The following is a 21811-nucleotide window of genomic DNA, read 5'->3' on the forward strand; positions in this document are numbered from 1 at the left end:
TTGAGAGGGGCCTTGGGGGCGAGTGCTGTCATGATCCATGCACCTGACCCCCTCAGGTATAACAGCCCATGGGAGCAGTGGGGTTAAAGGCCTTCACACTGGCCCCAAGGGCCTTAAAACTCCATCAGAAACATACATGGAGTCAGTCCTGGCGCCTTTGGCGCCAGGCTCATTAATAGGAATAAAGCAATACCAGTGTTGGACCTTAATCCAACATGGAGGCCTGTTACACAGCTCAGTTCTTTAGCACCAAGCCATGCGGTCTAGTGTTTTGGGTGTGGCTGGGCCTGGAACTACTTGGCCTGGAACTACTTTACCTGGTCTATTTAAACCACACCCAAACAGCAGAACACGCTTCGCGTTATTCTGCACTCCTGCACCGTAACGCTCACTGTGTCCAGCTCCTGGTCATCTGCTTCTCTGGTGGCCCGATCTTGAAGCCCTAGATCCAGATTCCATTAATAACAAGGAAGAACAAGAACAGAATTAGCAAGCAAGAACACTTACCTGTGAAGTAACAGGCCTTGAATCCATCCTGCGCTTTGCTCACCTCGCCCATCTCTGGAGTTCGCCGCAACCTGCAAAGTTAAAGAAACAAGGACAGCATTAATAACAATTCTTACCTGGGCAAGCAGTGAGTCCTGGTAGCACCCTGCGCTTCTCTTACCTCACTTATATCCGGGTTTCACCACAACCTGCAAGGGAGAAGGAACAAGGTCAGCATTAACAAAGCACTTACCTGGGCAAGCAGCACTTCGATTGCTCATCACTCCGGAACATCACCACAACCTGTACAAAGAAGAGAAGAGAACACAGGTTAGCAATTAACACCAATAAACAGCGCAGCGCCCTGCGCATCAATAACTCACCGTGGTCTTCGCCATCGGCGTGACAACTCCGAGATCGCAACCATCCTTGTAAAAAACAAAAAGAGACATTGTTAGGGAACAGAGTAGTGGAGCAAGACGCAGAGTAGACAGAGAAAACGGAGGGAAAGAACGAGACAGAATAAAGACAGAAAAGACATTATAACTCACCTGGAACACAGCTAGCAGAGTGAGAGTCACAGCCGGTCTGGATCCGACATAAGCGCACACGGACCAGTGAAGCAACTAGGTCCAGGGAACGCCCGCACCAACCACGCCCTCCTGCACAGAGACGCAGGACGGGGAGTTCAATGCACAAAAACCTAAGGTGAGCAATAACCCCAAGGGAGGGGATTTGGACCAGAGGATGTGGGAGTCCACCCATCAAAGAACCAGTATCTTAACCCTCCATTCTCCTGTTATAGGTGCTACCCAACGTCTGGCACATAACCAAGCAGAGAGAGGTCCGGGATAGCGCTTAGACCTCCATCCAGTATCGTGTGGCGCCCCCTGTGGATACCAGGTGAGCTTAACATGCAGTCCATTCTCTTGCATCCCTTGATAGATTTGGGGTGTGCCCTTCATTTGGTTTGGTTGTTCCAAGTGTTTCTCTGCCTGTCATGGCTTGGTGATAGTGGTGTGCACGCTGCCATCGGCCTGGTCAAATTTTCATTGCGAGGCATGTGCGCCATACTAGGGCTTGGGCGAGGTGACTGAACTTTCCGATATGGTGTGGAGCGACTCCGTTCCCGTTCGCGCTCTTTGGCAGGGGTGCACCCTGGGATTTATGCAGTAGAACTTATTAACGCAGACGGGTACCTGTGGCTCCTTTCCCGTTCGTGCGGTGGGTTGGTTCTGCTCGCTTGTCCCGACCTCTGTCAATCACTCCACTGTCTCAACTAGTGGGCCTCACGTGGTTCCCAGCACAGGATCCGGAATTCCTTGATGGGCAGAGACCGCACTCACATGCCCTCTTTGCTGTGGGAAATGGTCATAGGCTCTGCTTAGTCACCTTCAGCTCCTGCACACAGAGGCACCTCCATGTGTGCTTGTCTCCTCGGGCGTTTCGCACGCCGCAGTCTGGTGCTTTCTCCTCAAACACTCGCTCTGCTATGAGGAGGGATGACAGCACGCAGGGTCGCGGAACCCCTTCGTCAACAAATGTCGTGTCCAGAGTTACATCTGGCGATATACCCACACGGCCTCGTTCGAATGCACTGCCAAATACGAGGCGGACACAGGAGGAGATTTCAACACATCTTTATTCTCCACTCCTTAACCCGAACTGCCCTTCCCGCCGCCCTCCCCTCCCCTTCCCCTTGCTCCCTGGTCCCTCGCCACGTGATGCGGAGATCTGACCTTAAAGTGACAACGTCACAACACACACACTTATTTCTAACATACCTTATTTCATGATTGTATCCAGCTGCTACATGGCAGAAGTGCTGTCTAGGCTACCCTGGATCTTCTCCACTGCTCTTATGTTCGCTTGGTCAAGGGGGTGCACTCTCTGCCTGGACTAAAACAACAATTAGCCTGAAGTGAAGTGAGGCAATGGCATGGCTCAAGACTATAACAAACTGTAGCACCCTGTAATACATATGGGCCTCAGTGTCTGCCTCATGCCAGAGAACAGAGCCACATCAAAGACCTTGACGAGCCCACTGGTGCAAATCCTGCTACAGGGATAATAGCTCTGGGGCCCTGCAGATTTACAGCTACCTCTGAGAGACTGACGTGCTTGCATTATCCTGACTTAATGCACACATCATGCAGGAGCTGGAGATGCACTCCCTGTGGGCTTCATATTCAAGCAGTGAGGGCTAGGAGAGGTATGCAGAAGAAAATGCGGTAGACTGGCACGCAATGCCCCCAACGCCCTCACCAGTGTTTTAGTAACAACTAGGATTATCCTTTCCTGTGCCAGCTCATTGGTTGACAAAGGTAAACCCTGCGGAGTTAGATGGCAATGTTTTACGTAGAACAGTCTAAAATACTGCAAGGCATGAAAGGATAGATTTAGACATGTATGGTGGTAGAGGACATTCCATTCTAGGATCAATTTAAAAAAATATAAAAGATTCATTTCCACACGACTCCACCTTAAGTGTAAGGTAATGACTGTCCGATTGTTCAGACATTATATAGCAATAGGTTCACCCTATAGTTAGGATGAATCCTTGTCAAAATCAGTTGAGTAATGTTTTCAAATTAAGCATAGAATTGGGTGCCGCTTCCACCCAAATATTATTTTATAATAAACAATGAAAAGTGAGCATGGTGTATGTACAAGTATTTAACAAATACTCTCAATTATGGCAAATTACAAAGGGCCCCATTACACAGATGGCGGTGGACCAAGGTGCTATTAGCACCTTGGTCCACGCCGGTAAAATACCGGCACCACCTTGGTGGAAAGGGGAATTACCGCCCTATTCCAAGGTTGGTGGGGCGGTAATTCCCCCTTCCCCCATTGCCCTTCCCCATTCCCATTTTTGCCCCATAGGGCATAATGGGAATGGGGAAGGTGCTAATTACGGCACCGCAAATTGCGGTACCGTAATTAGCTCCGTGGTCCCTTTGCGGGTTGGTTTTTAACGCCAGCAAAGGGACCTCGTAGTAAGGCGGTAAGGGTTTACCGGTACCGGTAAAATACCAGTACCGGTAAACCCTTACCGCCTACCGTGTAATGAGGCCCGAAGTGTTAAAAATGTTGTTTTGAGGAGCAAAAACAGATGTTTGGCTGAGGTGAGAATGTGGAGAGGGTAAACTAGTAAAGTCTGAATGCTTTTTTTTTTCAATCTTGTCTGGGCATTTACACATGTTATATCCAGCACAGGAAACAAAACAAGCACAATGCATCCACATATGAATTCAACCTAGCCTAGGTAGGAGTTCACAACATTCTGTATGTGTATTTAGGACAACATCCTTATCGTGAAAGTCAATTAACAAAAATGTGCGGATATTGTACTTAAGTACCTTAAACCATGTACAAGGTTTTGATGAGATTTGTTAAGTTATCAAGCAGAACAATGTGTTAAATTGTTTACCTAAATACAGTTAAACAGTTGAGCTGTGCTATGTCATTGAAAGATCTAGCAGCATGACTAATGAGCATGCTCTGAATTGAATTAATCAGACTTGTTCATATCCCCACTACAAAATGTCTTGAACGTTTGTGGGAAATCAAGAGGAAAATATGCATGAGCATGCAAGTCTTTAAAATGACAAGAGACATGGGACATGAATACATGTGGTGAGTGGGCACAGATTCCACTCACTTGTTTGATCGTTGAATTGTTAAAAGTAATTGTACCTCATATATAAGAGTAGGGTGCAAACCCATTGTTAAGTGCCAAAGTGTCAGGCACAAAAAATAATTGACAAGAAAAAGGACTAAGGCTCTCTTGCCTTCGGTCTGGGCTGGACACCCTAACACCCAATATGTGGTTAAATATCATGTGTGCAATCCCACACACTGGCGAATCTAAGAAGGCAAAATCATGTATTGTATCATTTAGTGAGATTCTTAAAATGAAGCTTTCACATTCAAATCCAGGAACTACTTATCTATGAATAACCACATCATTATCTCCTCATGCCGAATGAATGGGAAATATTATCGAGAGGGAATTATTGTAAATGTTAACAGTTTTGAAAAGTCCAGCAATTTTATCATCAACAATGTGTAGATTCTGCTTAACCTGCAACTGATTCATAATTTACCTTTTACCCCTTTTCCTCCTCTCCCTTTTCCCTCACACCTATCCCTATACCCCTTCCAAACATATGGTTGCACACTGGAGTGCTTCATTTCACATGTATGTTTAGTGTCTCACAAATGAACAATAACATATATGCATAATACAATTAAGTACATTTAGAAAGTTGGTGCTAAAAAGGTGCCATTAACTGCCAGCCAGAAAAAACTCAGCAGAAAAGCCTCTCAGATTCTAGGCAACATCAATGATCTGACCACCTTTTGAAAGGAAGCCTTTCACGCTGAGGCCTCTGGGTCACTTCTTCGCATGTACTACGGAAATGGTAAGCACATTTCCCTGCTCAGCTGCTCATTGCTACAGTCTGAAAACAAATAAGCATTCACAAAAATGGCCGAGAAGACGACCATCAAACACCAATATTACCATAATGACTCCTTAAGTCTGATCTTAAGACCAGGGATCACCAAATTTGGCAAAGTAAATATTTCAGTTGCTGCCGAGATACTCACCTTCCATTCACCGCGATGATCGCATTACAAATGCAGTGAACACACTCACATTATACTGACCTCCAGCAAATCAGATGAACACAAATTGCTTAATCCCAATGTTACCATCACTAACACCACACTCATATTATCACCCACAGCATTACCACCATATTGGCATTACCAATAGCACCTCTGCATTCAAATTGCCATCGCTGCGGGTGCCACCATATTCATATGAACATCACATGCATTACCTGCACATTCACATTAAAATGTCCTTCATGAACACCAAATTCACAGAGGTGTGCATTGCCTAAAATGCTCCATATTTTAGGTCTCTTACATTGGAGGTAAACACGGGGACAGTACCAACTCAAGATCTTCCGAGGTATCCCCCTCTAAATTTCCAATTAAACAGGCGGGCCACTGTTGCTCGAGGTTGTTTATGTTTATGCTGTTTATTGATTCATATTGCGCCAGGAGCCAGCAGACATGAGGGCGCAAACACCAAACAAGAACAGAAGGACAACAATAAACAATCTAGACAAACAGCAATGTCTTAAGGCTTTTCCTGAAGACAGAAATATTTTCTTCCCAACGCATTTCCACTGGAAGTTTATTCCACAGTACATCGGCCTGTGAGGCGAAGGCCCATTTGCATCTTGTTTGAGTTAGATGCATAGAGTCCTTTGATCGAGTAACTTGAATCCTATTTTCCTAGATCAGTCTTTCTTTAATGTATTGCAGTGCTTTTCCATATAAACATTTATGCACAATCGTATTTATTTTGAAGCGTATTCTGGCTTCTACTGGGAGCCAATGTAACTCTCTTCTGTGTATGGAGACTGGATCCTATCTCCTGGTCCCCTTGATAATTCGCACTGCATTATTCTGTAGTATCTGTAGCCTTTTTATACATCCCTTGCTTGCTCCAGCCAAGAGGGCATTACAGTATTCCAATCTTGGCATAATCACAGCTCCCACGAATATTATGCAGTTAGATGTAGACATATAAGGCTTCACAAGTCGAAGCAGCCTGGGATGATATAGGGCTTTCTGGACTACGCTGCTACCATGGGCTTCAAAACCTAAAGATGATTCCAAGATCATTCCAAGGGTCTTCACTTTGGATACCATTTTAATATGGTGACCTTCTATAGCAAAACCCTTGTATGTATTTGATAGTTTGCACGAATCCAAGTGGAACCAAACATAAGAAATTCTATCCTGTTTGCATTAAGAAAGAGACCATTTGTAATCATCCAATCTTGTATGGCCTCAAAAACTTTCCCTATACTCTAAATCTTTTTCTAGGTCACCACTCAATTCAAGTATTAGCTGGGGGTCATCTGCGTAGATGGAAAAACGCACACCCTGTACATCGAGAACATCACATAACATGCGACAGAATAAATTAAATAGAATTGGGGAGAGACACGCTCCTTGTGGAACCCCACATTTGATAAACTCAAACTGAGAGCATGCCTCGCCCCACACTATTCTGGACTTCCTCTCTGAGAGAAATTACCTGATCCAATCAACAGCTCAACTAGAGCACCCTCCATAACCAACGAGTTTGGCTAGTAATTTTTCCTGATCTACAAGATCAAAGGCTGCTGATAAATTTAACAGCATCAGCAGTCCTGCCTTGATCCTATCAATAATATCAAGCTTTTCCGACTGTAAATCTAGGCGCGCAGTCTCTGTCCCGTGGGATGATGTAAAGCTTGATTGTTTGGCGTGAAGGGTTTCTTGACTTTCCACCTGTTCTTGTAGCTGGGTTGTAGCCAATTTATCAACCATTTTCAGTAAAAAAGGTGCATTAGTTATAGGTCTGAGGTTCTTACTATCTTTATAATCCTGCCCTGGCTTCTTTAGAAGGGGGGTAACCATCACCTTATTCAATAATTCTGGTACATGGTTATTAACAAATGTGGCTTTGGCAAAACGTAATAGAAACTGAGAGAATATTTCCAGATGTTCTAATATAATTCTTGCTGGCATAATATCCTCTGAACAAGTGGTAGGGTGCATTTTTTTAGCACCTTCTCCAGATCGTTTCTCGTAATAGTTTTAAAAAAGAAAGAAGTGGAGTTCATCCACATTGTTGTTTCTACGAATATAGGCACTGGTTTAGATGCAAGTTTTACTTGATTTTGTGCAAACCTACCTGCCTCTACTCTCCGCCCTCTGCAACTAATCCAGAACAGGATTGCGAGACTTGTCCTTAGCCTCAAGCCCTGGGATCGTATCTCTCCAGCTCTGAAATCTCTCCACTGGCTTCCAGTGGATGCAAGGATTACATTCAAAACCCTCTGCATTGTCCACAAGGCTTTCTGGGGCCTGGGACCAAAATACCTTCAGCTATCCCTCCGCAAATACCTCCCCTCTCGAGCTCTTCGCTCCTCTACCTCCAACTCACTCAGGGTCAGTCGTTTTTCTAAGAAACAAGCTGGGGGTAGATCTCTGTCTTCAGCTGGGGACTACCTCTGGAACAGCCTCCCTGCCACTCTAAAACTTGAGGAGAACCATCTCCGGTTCCGGAAGCACCTCAAGACCTTTCTCTTTTCTTCTACCTTCGCTCCTCCTCTCCCCTGCTGATCTGTTCTCTCTTGGCACTGTGCACCTGGCCACCCTCTGTCTTTTGGGCCCAGGTACCTGCTCATCCTGCCACCCTCCCGCGCTGCCTCCGGGCCACCCCTTGCACTGGGGTCTGTATCTGTACCCATACAGCCCCCCCTTTTTCTTCCTGCACTTATCAGACCTACCCTGTCTGCTGCCTTAAACCTAGCACTTGCAAATTGCTGGCTGCATTACCACTGTTTGTTGCCTTTATTATTTATTTATTGTTATTTATCTGTTTCTCCTCTGCTTCGCACTATCCACCTCTCCCCCTTCCATGCACTTTTCCCCTCCCCATCTCCCATGCACTTGCGTGTTCTCAATGTCACTGGGCCTAGTAAGATCACTGTTTTGTTCTCCCCTGTTCCCCTCCCTTGCCATGTCGCGCTCTGAAACACTTGTGTACGAGCGCGATAGAAATAAAATATCAATCAATGCTATCTTGGGCAGACTTAATTTTTTCAGAGAATGCTCTTTGGACTCGCTCACAATCTTCTTGTGTAGGGTCTATGTTATTTATTTGTGACTGAGGTTATTCGCGGGTCTTCAAAAAATCTAAAACAGGTATTCTCGGGTTGGATCCCTGTAGTTCCACACACTTCCCATCATTTCTTATTCTCACCGTAGCTCCGCACACTTTCGTCCTATTTGAACCCAGAGCTAGCAAAACCTGTGCAAAACCAGCCAGACAACCAAGAGAGGCCCCAGGCCAGGAAGGCAAACAACACACTCAAAGCCTTCAAGTCTCTGCTAGTTTGCACAGAGGCTATGTATACATATATCTCATACTAGCATGCCACACCATTAATTAGACCTATATACGTACTGCTCATACGTCTCCAATTTCCTTTATTTCCCTTCTCAGAGCAATGCGCTAATTTGATTGTGACGTGCAATGTCTTTTTATGCCATGCTATGCCACACAATAATTGAAATTGTATGCAAAGTATATGCTTGTTATATGACATCTGTTCAGCTGGGATATGTTTGCATATTTTGTGATGCCTACTTCTTTAAAAAGTGAACTCTCAACCTCATACCCTAATTTTAAAAACATACAACTCAACACTAGCACCCAGTACCAGAATTGTGACCCTTAACTACTGGCATGTAGATAGTGCCCATGCACATGCTAGACTTGCATCTTCTGTTTGACTTTGCCACAACACAGTGATACCTACACCAAAGCCTCCCAATGTGCATTCCGAGGCCGGGTGGTTGCTTAGCTGCATCAAACATCAGATCAGTATCCCTTCTTTAAACTGCTATGTTTTTTTTTTTTAAGTCTTCATTTTGATCGTGAACTTTTGGTCGAATAAACCATTTTCATATACATCTGTAAGTGGCGGGAAGGTATAGGGATGGTGGCATGTGGGGACTGCCCACCCTCCCCCCTCCCCACGGCATAATAAATACAAATGGTTGAATTCTGGTGGACCAAAATTGCATGACCAAGTTGAAGACTTAAAAAAAAAAAAGTATTTCAAAACACGTATAATCGACCAGTCACGCACAAGTGTTCACCTGCTAGACACACATCATCTCACTTTTCTTGCCATGTAGATGCTTGCCCACTACAGAGTATGCATGATCCATTCTCCCTCTAATTACCAACATGCTAACCAAGTGTCATGCATCACGTGGTACACTTACGCATTATAGGAATGTGTCAGAATTCCTGTACAGTTGTCCATTTTCCATGCATCATTAGCAGTGCTTAATTTGTAAAAAAAAATAAGTGCCAGTGCCCAAAAAATATTGGCCCCATAATGCCGGGTGCAGACGCGCGCCCCGCGCCAGTTCAGTGCTAGACCTACCTATATCGACCCACCAGCAGCCCATAACACTGCTGCTGCTTCATGTCACATGTTTGGCGCTGCAGCAACTGCTGGCACAGGCTAGTAGTGGGATGGATGGGGAAGGGCACACATGGGTTGAGAAAGTATAATGCTTTAAAGTTTACCCAAACTCTAACTTAAAATTAACGGGGGCCGGGGTGAGGGGGTTGGGGAAAGGCAGCCAACGTTGCGCGGTGCTATACAACCATTCTCCATTGCAAATTGTAATTGGGTGGCTCTCCCTGCTCACATGGTAATTGTTCTGTTTTATTGTTTGCCCCACTACAGTGTTTGCTGGCATTTTTTGCAACCAAGCCAAACCACTCTTTAAATAGTTAATTACGTTCACCCTTGCGAACTGGATGAAAGACATGTTCCCCATGTGGGTGGAAATACCAACCAACTTCGATTGGCAGATGCCAGTGCTAAACCCGCTGAGCTATCTTGCTAGCCCAGCCCATAACACATAACTACTGTGTGTGACAAAAGGGCAAACTGAACACACACTTGAATCACAACCTGACGTCTCGCCTCCCTCGGTACCCAGCAGTGATTCCCCCAACGTGGGACACACACCATTGGACTCTCTAGCACACATGACCATCCCTGTTGACCCTGCGCCTCCTCCCCCAAAACTGTCTGCACACTAGTGATGAATGGAAATAACCTGGGCCAAGGCTCTCAGAGTGAAAGTAGGGAGCTCATACTCCTTGCAGCAAGCAGCCCCCATGCAACCAAACACAGAGACAGACAGACACACTCAACACAAACACACTCATTCACAGACTCACACCCACATCCTGCAATAATTTCCACACATATGTGGTGTTCCCACAATAAGCAATAGCAAAACAGGACGTTGATGACTTGAACGATGTGAATCAATCGTAACCTTGATATTGCTATGGGACATCATCCAGACCATCCAATTGCCATTACAAAAGGAAAATACTATATGAAAATCAGTTTGGTCTCACCCCAGAATAGGCAGTCCAGCATGAACTGCTTGCGCACATCCCTTCTGATGAGACCACGAGCAACCCAAGACATGTTTCAGCTTCATTGGGCATTGTCACTGAGGTGTAGCTTGGGTTTGCAAGCCAATAGTCTCCTGACCCATGTCTGTCATCATCTTCCCACCAAGGGCTACAGTAGAAAAACAGAAAGCTGATGGCTAGAAAGCTTTGAAGCATTCATAACCTCTGGGTGTACTCGGAGCAACCCACAAACATCAATGTTTTTCATGCTGCCATGCCATTACAGTAGGGACATGACCATATGCAAATCAGTTTTGGTCCCACACGAATATGGAGAGTACAGCCACACCTGCTAGGTTGCATTCCTTCCCCACAAGACCACAGACGACAGCCGCCTTGTTTCAATCCCATTGGACATCATCAGTGAGGTGTAACTGTGGTCTCTGGGGTGCCTTGTCGAGAAGAGAATCAATCTCCCAAGTGCCATCTTCTTACCTCGGCCACTGTGCAGACTGTGCCTGGGTGGCTCGTCAGATCAGGGGTACACGGATTTCTCGGTAGTCTCATGAGTCACTTTTGTGAAGCATTTCTTGTCCTCACAAGAAAAGAACATGTGCTGTGCTTGTAGTTTTCAAACAGTGTATTATGTCTGATGTCTGTCGTCCTTATGCCTTGTTTGCTACTTGAAGCTGGGACCTGGTTGTGACAATTAAGTCACATGTTGAATGCTGGAAGATGGGTCTGGGATGAACCTGGGGGGCAGGTAGCCACCATCTGCACCATGATGTAGACCCTGGAGGGGCACACAAGAAGAGGCACTATTCAGCCAAGAAATCCACCCCTTTATCCCAAGAAGGTGAGAGGCTTGAGGAAACGTGCACAGCCCTGCAAAGGGATAGAGGCTCAATCAATAGGATCTAGGTAGGTATGCTGAATATAAGAGAGAACGGTGCCAACATAACACAACACTACAGGCAGCATCAAGAGCCTTTTCTAACTGCCTCCTTCATTCCAGCAGAGGAAAGAAACAGTTACAGGACACTGACGAGCAAGGAGAGACCATGAAAACCATGAATTCTTTTTTTTCTTTTTTTTAACAAAATCCATGTTTGTTGTCTGTGGGTAGAGATTGACCCTTGCTTGTAAAATTGAGGTTTTGGCTAAAAAGGAAAATACCTGACATAACATCCTCCGATAAAAATACCACTGCTCCCATTCAGAGAGAACGTGCTCTTACCCACAAATAAGGTGCTGCATTTACTATTCTAATAATGCTTGCTGATATCCCTATGGAAATAAAAGTGCTGCCACCCAGAGAGATGGTGTTATTTCCAGTGGAAAATATCCCCATTCCCCTTTAAAAGGACTCACTGATTGAACAAAAGAAAAGGATCTGCTCAATTAACAACAGCGATCTCAAGCCATTTAACAGAAAGGCAGAGGCACCATGTCCTGCAATTCCCATTGCACTCATAACAACCTTGTCAAATCATGTTTGCAAAGTTATGTACACAGTCACTGCCAATGATGTACATGTGGGTAACCCAGGACTGTCTGTGTTCCTGAAAGCTGGTGCTCAAGAAGAAAGAATGCCTTCACCCACATCAGGCACACAGGAAACCCCACAGCCTACAGAGTGGTCATGTCTGCTAGAATGACTCTTAGATGGCAGATGATGCTAAAGTGCTCTCATATTATGGAGACTAGAACAGATCTGATCGACACACATGTTCACCAGAGGAACTTTGTAATTATGTGAAGAGGGACAGTCATGGTGCCCGATTGCCACAGAAATTAGTGTGGGATCAATCCAAAAATTAGGAGAGGTCGTGTTGAGGCGGAGAAAATATGCAAGAGAAAGAGGGAGAGAAAGAGTGAACTGAATATTTGTTAGGAATTGGAGCAGAGAGGAGATGGACAGTGCATGGCAAAGTAGTGTGAAGAAGGAGATGAGGAGCCTAAGGGAGAAGAGGAGAAGAACTGATAGGAGGAGCGAAACAGCATCGTAATGGTAGGGAGAACCTAATGATCAAGGGAGGAGTGCAGATCAATGAATGGGAGAGGAGCAGACAGAGAAAGCAGGAGCAAGGGAGCACACCACTGATAGGAGGAGGAGGGGAAGTGAAGGAGTGATAGAGGAGCAGAGAGGAAAGAACACCAGAAGTGGAAACAAAGCAGGGCAAGAGAAGCTGCGAAGGAAGGAGGAACATCAGGAATAGTAAGAAGAGCCCAAGGGGAAGATGTTGCAGGAAGGAACAAGGATGCAGATGAACATTTCTTTGAGGATAGAGAGAAGGAAACTTGGAACACCAGAAAGGAGGAGAAGAAGACGCTTAAAAGTGTAAAGCATATTATAATCAGAAGAAGAGGAGCACGGGGCGCTGTTGAGCAGCCTGGAAGATGGCTGCCTAGCTTGATAGCTCTGTGCACCATCGACGCCAATCCGACTACAACGGCGGATCCTTTGCAATCTTCCAGTCACAACTGCCACCACATGTAGCTGACGGACTGAGGCACGTTTGCTTCGAATCCTGGAAAGAAAAGCTGCACCATGACCAAGATATTGCTAGCCGAACTCTGTGAGTGGGTGCGCCGGTGGCTGGGATGGCCCGGACTATGCAGGGATATTAGACCGCCCGTCCCTGCGGCATAGCTCTACGAGGGCCGACATCCGTAACAACCTTTTATCATCAGGTGACGCTGCGTGGGACACCACTGGCGGTTTCCCCTCTGCCATGGCACTGTGCGACGGAAACCCAAGGCGCCACATGGATTGCAGGCAGGAGCCTCGCGGCAACATTACGCTGGACTCCAGTCATCGCACCGGAGCAGGAGGGATAGCCGCAGCCGTGTGTCCTGATCCCCTTGGCGCCGAACACAACGCCAGCAGTGGAACCTGGTCGGGTACAGCGGATGGCCCTTGGTGCACTGGTGGTCGATGGAGCAGACTTCTTGGCTCCCGTATCGGCCCAGACCGGCACTTTATAACAAGTAGGTTTAATCGTGGAGTGGCACGTTACAGCCAGTACGGGGCCTCCCTGAACCCTGGCCAATCATCAATGCTCCATCGGAGACCACCTGAGCTCTACCCAGTGGCATGACCCATTGTTGGTGCGGGGGGGTCCGGACCTGGCCGCTCCTGACATCTAGGGGGACATGCAGGCTCGGCAGAGGGCCGGGGCATGTGCTCACTCCCACGCTCTGCCACGGACCCGGGCCCTCACTCATCGGCATCACTGTGGCACTGCGCAGCAACCATTTTCAGGCCCCCAGTTGGTTTGGTGGCCCGTTGATACCATGAAAGTCCCAGCGCGAACAGAGTCCCCTGATACCACTGGCATCCCTTTGCATTTAGCAGCCACCAGGAGCAACACACAGAGGCTCCCCTGTCTTGGGCCCACTGCACAGCATACACAAGGTCATCGGAGTGCACCTTACTGTTCTGGGCACGTGACCCCCTGTGGACCTGCTGAATACCATACCCCAGACGCATGTGAAAACCTGTTTGGGCTGCCATTTGCTACAATCCAACTGCCTACTGGCTTTGTGAAGAGGACAATATGCACGTTCACATTACTCATACCCTCACTGTGCAGAGGGTGCAGAAGGGCCTATCTAAATACAGTTTTACACGTATTGCCAACTGCTTGGGGAACTTATCGTCGGGCTGGCTATTCTGCTGCATTATTGTCACCCACCTCTGAACTCTTTGGCTAACCCCTGGCCTTTGGACAACTAATAGGTCAACTTCCACTGGGTATCCTCGCCTGGCTGTGGTTCTGCCCCAAGCTCTCAGCACCACCTGCTGCGAGCCGCTGAGTCCTGGTCAAACCCTGGCATAGTGAGTGGGAAGGAACACTACAACTAGACACAACCTACCTGGGTTCAACTGCGCTGATAGCCGTGTAGAGATGTCGAAAAGATCCCGGGGCGCCAACAAAGTGGGCACCATATACAAGTTTACCAAGGCGGCGTCTAGACTGGAGCTGGGTCACTCACCGGCCAGCCAAGAAGATCCTGCTACGCCCCCAGGCATACCAGCTCCGATCACGCCGCATGATAGAATCCATGGCTAAGAACTTCGCCTCCTTCTACGAAAAGTTGGATGATATAATAAATGCCAACGTCGCGTCACTCAAATCTCAACTAGAACAAGCTGGGACCAGGATCACAGAAGCCAAATCTAGAATTGGAGCTAATGTAGATGGTCTGCATACCCTTCAGGATACAGTTGCCTCCCTTACCCGTGACATGAAGTTTGTGAACACAAAATGTCATGATTTGGAGTCGAGATCGCGCAGGAACAATATTCGAATTATAGGGGTGCCAGAGAATCCTCTTAAGGGCCGCATGGAGCTGGCAGTCGAAAACCATGCTTAAAGAACTATTCCATGGCCTTTCCCAGCCCCATTTGCTTCAACCTCAAAGAACTGTCAGAGTATTGGTCTACTTTCAATTGTAGTGCTGGGCTAGCTATGGGTGGGGGAGGGAACAGGCAATCCCCAGCTAATCAGGCCACTGTTTCCAAAAACAGAAGCATAAATAACTTGCCACAATGTCATAATGGCCAGGATTAGTACTACGCATGTTTCACTCAGGGGGTACAGGCATGTGCTTCATAGGCTCATGGCCATCAAAAAGTGAGCATTGCCCACCGACCATACTTTCTACTATCAAACAATTGCTTGGTGTTGTTCCAACACTTCCGATTGGTTATAACACATAACTACTGTGTGTGACAAAAGGAAACAAACTGAACACACACTTGAATCACAACCTGACGTCTCGCCTCCCTCGGTACCCAGCAGTGATTCCCCCAACGTGGGACACACACCATTGGACTCTCTAGCACACATGACCATCCCTGTTAACCCTGTGCCTCCTCCCCCAAAACTGTCTGCACACTAGTGATGAATGGAAATAACCTGGGCCAAGGCTCTCAGAGTGAAAGTAGGGAGCTCATAACCCTTGCAGCAAGCAGCCCCCATGCAACCAAACACAGAGACAGACAGACACACTCAACACAAACACACTCATTCACAGACTCACACCCACATCTTGCAATAATTTCCACACATATGTGGTGTTCCCAGAAAAAGCAATAGCAAAACAGGACGTTGATGACTTGAACAATGTGAATCAATCATAACCTTGATATTGCTATGGGACATCATCCAGACCATCCAATTGCCATTACAAAAGGAAAATACTATATGAAAATCAGTTTGGTCTCACCCCAGAATAGGCAGTCCAGCATGAACTGCTTGCGCACATCCCTTCTGATGAGACCACGAGCAACCCAAGACATGTTTCAGCTTCATTGGGCATTGTCACTGAGGTGTAGCTTGGGTTTGCAAGCCAATAGTCTCCTGACCCATGTCTGTCATCCTCTTCCCACCAAGGGCTACAGTACAAAAACAGAAGGCTGATGGCCAGAAAGCTTTGAAGCATTCATAACCTCTGGGTGTACTCTGAGCAACCCACAAACATCAATGTTTTTCATGCTGCCATGCCATTACAGTAGGGACATGACCATATGCAAATCAGGTTTGGTCCCACACGAATATGGAGAGTGCAGCCACAACTGCTAGGTTGCATTCCTTCCCCACAAGACCACAGACGACAGCCGCCTTGTTTCAATCTCATTGGGCATCATCAGTGAGGTGTAACTGCGGTCTCTGGGGTGCTTTGTCGAGAAGAGAATCAATCTCCCAAATGCCATCTTCTTACCTCGGCCACTGTGCAGACTGTGCCTGGGTGGCTCGTCAGATCAGGGGTACACGGATTTCTCAGGAGTCTCATGAGTCACTTTTGTTGAGCATTTCTTGTCCTCACAAGAAAAGAACATGTGCTGTGCTTGTAGTTTTCAAACAGTGTATTATGTCTGATGTCAGTCGTCCTCATGCCTTGTTTGCTACTGGAAGCTGGGACCTGGTTGTGACAATGAAGTCACATGTTGAATGCTGGAAGATGGGTCTGGGATGAACCTGGGGGGGCAGGTAGCCACCATCTGCTCCATGATGTAGACCTTGGAGGGGAACACAAGAAGAGGCACTATTCAGCCAAGAAATCCACCCATTTATCCCAAGAAGGTGAGAGGCTTGGGGAAACGTGCACAGCCCTGCAAAGGGATAGAGGCTCAATCAATAGGATCTAGGTAGGTCATGCTGAATATAAGAGAGAACGGTGCCAACATAACACTACAAGCAGCATCAAGAGCCTTTTCTAACTGCCTCCTTCATTCCAGCAGAGGAAAGAAACAGTTACAGGACACTGACGAGCAAGGAGAGACCATGAAAACCATGAACATTTTTTTTTTCTTTTTTTAACAAAATCCATGTTTGTTGTCTGTAGGTAGAGATTGCCCTTTTGCTTGTAAAATTGAGGTTTTGGCAAAAAAGGAAAATACCTGACATAACATCCTCCGATAAAAATACCACGGCTCCCATTCAGAGAGAAAGTGCTCTTACCCACAAATAAGGTGCTACATTAAGGGGGTAATTCATAGAATACAGCGCACAAATGGTGCACGCGGCTGGCGCACAGTGTGCGCGTGTGAATCCCTGCGCCAGCCGCGTGCGCTAAAATACATTTCCGCAAACAGCGTATTCATGGATTCCAGCCACCAAAACCAGCCGTGGCGCACAGTGGCGCAGCGACCCTGCAGCAGCGCCAGTTACGCCCCCAAGAACGCCCCTTGCGCAGGGAAAAGCCATGAAAATCCCCAATCCAGTGGAAAGGGCTGCGCTAACCCTATCCCAGCACGGCAAGCGGGCTACGTGTATCACTTAAGTACGCGGGAAGTTTCTCACGTGATTTCAGCTGGGTACGTATTTTACTGGGGTGTGCGGGAAGTTTCACACGCGATTGGCCCTGTGCGAGCGGGGTACGTGTATCACTGGGGTGCGCGGGAAGTTTCTCACGTGATTTCAGCTGGGTATGTGTATTTCAGGGGTGCGCGGGAAGTTTCACACGTGATTTCAGCAGGGTATGTGTATTTCAGGGGTGCGCGGGAAGTTTCACACGCGATTCCATCAGGGTATGTGTATTTCAGGGGTGCGCGCGAAGTTCCACACGTGATTCCATCAGGGTACGTGTATTCCAGGGGTGCGCGGGAAGTTCCACAAGCGATTCCATCAGGGTACGTGTATTTCAGGGGTGCGCGGGAAGTTTCACACGCGATTTTAGCAGGGTACGTGTATTTCAGGGGTGCGCGGGAAGTTTCACATGCGATTCCATAAGGGTATGTGTATTTCAGGGGTGCGCGGGAAGTTCCACACGCGATTGGCCCCGTGCGTGTGGGGTACGTGTATTACTGGGGTGCGCGGGAAGTTTCACACGCGATTTCAGCTGGGTACGTGTATTTAAGGGGTGCGTGGGAAGTTTCACATGCAAATTCAGCAGGGTACGTGTATTTCAGGGGTGCGCGGGAAGTTTCACAAGCGATTCCATCAGGGTACGTGTATTTCAGGGGTGCGCGGGAAGTTCCACACGCGATTTCAGCAGGGTATGTGTATTTGAGGGGTTCTGGGGAGTACTACACGTGAATTGGCCGTGTGGGTCCTCCCAGGTGTTCGCTCAACAACCTCCACGGCCCCTGCAGGCAGCCCATACCATTGGGGACTACCCTGCACCCCTGCTCATGTTCCGCAGGCAGCCCATCCACCATGGGCATGCCCCCCAGCCAAGCCACATGTCACCTTGCACTACTGATCAACAATGCATGTCTTTCAGCACCCCCACCCCCCAGCAGTGCAGGGCACCCTCCATCAGACCCCCACCCCCCAGCAGTCAGGGGCACCCTCCACCAAGCCCCCACTCCTGTCCCCCTGCACCCCCACCCCCCAGCATTGAGAGACACCTGCCAGCAGGCCCCCACTCATGTCCCACCCCCACCCCCCAGCATTGCGAGGCACCTGCCAGCAGGCCCCCACTCATGTCCCACTCATGTTCCCCTGCACCCCCACCCCCCAGCACTGTGGGGCACCTGCCAGCAGGCCCCCACTCATGTCCCACTCATGTCCCCCTGCACCCCCACCCCCCAGCATTGCGAGGCACCTGCCAGCAGGCCCCCACTCATGTCCCACTCATGTTCCCCTGCTCCCCCACCCCCAGCACTGCAGGGCACCTGCCAGCAGGGCCCCACTCATGTCCCACTCATGTCCCCCTGCACCCCCACCCCCCAGCACTGCGGGGCACCTGCCAGCAGGCCCCCACTCATGTCCCACCCATGTTCCCCTGCACCCCCACCGCCCAGCACTGCGGGGCACCTGCCAGCAGGCCCCCACTCATGTCCCACTCATGTTCCCCTGCACCCCCACCCCCCAGCACTGCGGGGCAACTGCCGGCAGGCCCCCACTCATGTCCCACTCATGTTCCCCTGCACCCCCACCCCCCAGCACTGTGGGGCACCTGCCGGCAGGCCCCCACTCATGTCCCACTCATGTTCCCCTGCACCCACACCCCCCAGCACTGTGGGGCACCTGCCGGCAGGCCCCCACTCTTGTCCCACTCATGTTCCCCTGCACCCCCACCCCCAGCACTGTGGGGCACCTTCCGGCAGGCCACCACTCATGTTCCCCAGCCAACATGTCATCACAATCTAGATCCCTGGTCCCTATGGTCAGCCTCCAAATGCAAAACACCCACCCTAGTATTGCATCCACCCACTTAGAAATGGCAATAACATGATAGAACACCAATTGCAAGTTTGGAAACAAACACATGTCCCTCACATACACCCAATGGGTGTCAGTGAATCTCAAAACCCATATCATGATATGCATGAAACCAATGAGATGATACTACACATTGAAGTTTGATCAAAAAATATGTATTAAAGGAAACATGAATTGAATCAAAAATAAACAAACAGAAATGGGAATGTAAAAAAAAATAAAAAGAAGCATTTCCGTGAAAAAATGCAAAACCAAAAATCATAATCCAAAGGAATGGTGTCCAAAGTCACAGTCCACAAAAGAAAATCCAATGGGAAATTATAATTGAAAGCAATTGCTCCATGGGTAAATTGTAAAATGAAAAGAAAATCCAACAGTGAACTATGTACAGATGAACAAGCCATGGTCCATGATCCCAACAAAAGAAATTAAACCTATCTAACAACACTACCTAATAAAAAAAAACTATATACAAAAATGTGGCCCATTGTCCAAAAGGTCCAAAATAAATGCAAAAACAAAGGAAACCTAACACTAACTTCATAACTATTTACAAGGGCAGCGGGCTAGTCCAACGGCTCACTGGATGTTGTCATGGGCCAGGGCATCATCGAACTCCTGTTCAATGGCTTGGAGGCGGGCATGTTCCCTGGCCCCGAGGTCTCGCAGGGATAAAGCAGTGTCCAGCTCTCAGCCCACCTCAGCGCCCTCCGCATGGAGTTCTCCGCCATGACCATTGTGAGCCGTTCCTCCTCTGCCCGCTGCTGCTCCGCACCTATCTGCTGGCCCAACCGCTCCCACACGGAAGCCACTCCCATTCCAGGGTTCTCCTGCCCTCCGGCCGATGCCTGCACCCCTGATGCTGATGGCCCCGAGCCATGATGCCTCCCACGTCGAGCCTGCCGCTGCCTCCGCCGCAACTGCCTGTGCCAGCACAACGGCATCCAGGCTGATGGAATCCACCAACGTCGTCATGCACGTGCCCTGCCCGATGATGCCGTCACATCCTCCATCTGCTGGGGTCCAGTTGCTGGTGTGTCCACCCCTGCTGGACCTCCGACTCCCGACTGTGGCAGGGATGGGATCCCCACCGAGCTGGCTGCATTGGTCGGGGCAGGTCCACAAGGGGCCCTGGTGGCATCTGGGCGGGAAGACGGTATGGAGAACGACTGGTGCATAGTCTCCACAGAGGAGGAGAGGGTCTCCAGATTGGCCGACACATGTAGGAAACCGCCGACAATGGCCGATCCCAACTGGACCACGTCGGCACGGTGCTCTCCGTGATGACGTGCATGCTCCTCCCGGGAAGCACGCACCTCATCACGAATTGCATCTGTGCGCAACGCAACACCAATCAGGACCTTCTCCATATGGCCAGGGGTCCCCTCGTCCGCAGGTGGAGGGGAGTCAGATGACATGGACATCCCCCCTACCTGCGGACGGGCCTGGGATGGGGCATCCCTGCTGGTGCATGGTGGTGCAGTCATAGTGTCAGGGACAGTGACATGCACATGCCCCTCCATGGCGACCTGTGCTGCCTCCTGCCCCTGGACTGCAACACTTGCACCAGCAGGGATGCCCCCACCAGGACCCATGTGCGCCTCAGTAGCGGCCTCCTCCTCCTCTGTGGAAACCACCAACCTGGATGGCTCCACCCCGTCTTCCGCCGTTGCAAGCCCCTGTGGGGACTCATCCACCCCTTCCGCTGCAGCCATGGCGGCATCCCCGCCGCTCTGCTCCACAGCGCCGTCTCCGCCCTCTTCTTCACATGGCGCTGTGTAGAGGGAGACATAGAACACAAGCATCAGGGTACTGTACAATGGTCCCCTAGACAGGAAGCAATAGCAGATGAGTGGCACTCTCAAAGATCACTTCCATCATGTCCATCCACAACACATGGGTCAGTGCAGATAAAACACATGCGGTAACAGGCATGGCTCATGCTATGGACAATAGCATACATGTCCAAGGGATTCTTGAAACATACAATGTTGTTTTGGAACTCACATGCATCATGGGCCATGCCTATCACATGCACACACTTCACCCTAGTTTCATCCATCTGGCCTCGTACACCACAGACACAGTGGGTACAAGGATGACTAGGCTGCATCAGTGAACCTGAACATTGCGACAGACTTGTGTCATGCATCCCTGGCATTCATAAGTCACAGACACGCAGGTCAGAGACACAGACATGGACAGCATACATGTATATGGCATCAGCACACATCCCTCACCCCCACCCATGTCCAGGAACAGAGACTGGCATGCTTTCATGTGGCCATTCCGCATAGGGCAACCCATGTTGCATTTGAACACATGCACCAACCGTGTGGTTCACACATTACTGGTCTCACATGAATGACATCCCTGCACACACACATGCATACATGGCCTATGTCACACAAGTATCAGACAACCAGCACACTGTGATATGCCCTGTCTCACACAGCAATGCTTGGCCACTTACCGCTCAACTCCAGACGGGTCTGCCTCTCAAGGATCTGGGCGTGGAGCGCTGGGCCTACGCATTCCAGGACCCTCATCTGGATGGTACTCATGCGGCCCCGGCCCCCCTCCACGAGGCGCCAGGCCTTCAAGAGGGTCCTGG

The sequence above is a fragment of the Ambystoma mexicanum genome, chromosome 5q (genome assembly GCF_040938575.1).
Source record: "Ambystoma mexicanum isolate Mex_15411 chromosome 5q, UKY_AmexF1_1, whole genome shotgun sequence".
NCBI classification, from domain to species: domain Eukaryota; kingdom Metazoa; phylum Chordata; class Amphibia; order Caudata; family Ambystomatidae; genus Ambystoma; species Ambystoma mexicanum.